Genomic DNA, 1,073 nt, shown 5'->3' on the forward strand with positions numbered 1-1,073 from the left:
CCATTCGACCCTGCTCCACCATTCAATGCGATTAGGACTGACCTGACTGTGACCTTAACTCCACGATCCCATTTCTCCCCAATAACCATTGACTCCCTTGTGAACCAAAAATCAGTCAATCATCCAGCCCCCTTTGCTCACTGCGGGAGAGGAATTCCAAACACTAATGGACCATCTGAGAGAAGAAATTCCTTCGCATCTCCATCTTAAATCGAAGGCTGTTTATTTTGAAACTGTGCTCCTTCGTTCTAGATTTCCACACGAGAGGAAACACCCAACCTGTCATGCCTCTCCCTCAACCCCTGAATCTTATATGTTTTAATAAGATCATCTCTCATTCTTCTAAATTCCAATGAATTACGCCTAACCTACTCAAACTTTCCTCATAAGACAACCCCAAGAATCAGCTTAAGGAACCTTCTCTCAACTAGGCATACAGTTAGATGGAGTGAACTAGATTTTGCAATGTTCTACACCGACAAGAAAACCTCAGTGAAATATTTCTCCAGAGGTTTTATTTATTTGTGTAACAGTTGAATTAGACAGGGAACAAAATATCACAGGGTGGTGCTATTTCAGTAAAATCAATGCTCCCAAGGATCATGAGAAACGGAGTCAAACATACTCGTTGCATGCTCCTTTTAAAGGGCGACATTCAGTCTATACTCTCTCATTATCGTTAAGTGATGCCCCTTGTGGTAGTAAACAGAATTTTTAATCTGCCATTCATTCTCTTTGTCTCTCAAAATATACACAACAATGTACTGAAGACCCTCTTACATTGCACATATTCCGTACTATGGATACAACCTTAATTTATTTGGGACTATGAGCAGCTGCTGCAAGTCTAATTAGTACAAAACAGGTAGGATTGAGCTAGGTTGTACCTACAGAGATATCTGCGAATGCCAGATGCACAACAGCAGCTGCGGACTGGCCATTTGGTGTTTTAATGAGATCTAAAGCCCCTGCGAGCTGATGAATGAAAGGCAGGATGACAGAGCAGCTGCAAAACTAATGATGAGCTTTCAACTGTGAAAAAAAAAATCATAAAACCCTAAAGACACCTCTCA

Source organism: Scyliorhinus torazame, chromosome 8 (assembly GCF_047496885.1).
Source record: "Scyliorhinus torazame isolate Kashiwa2021f chromosome 8, sScyTor2.1, whole genome shotgun sequence".
Taxonomy (NCBI): domain Eukaryota; kingdom Metazoa; phylum Chordata; class Chondrichthyes; order Carcharhiniformes; family Scyliorhinidae; genus Scyliorhinus; species Scyliorhinus torazame.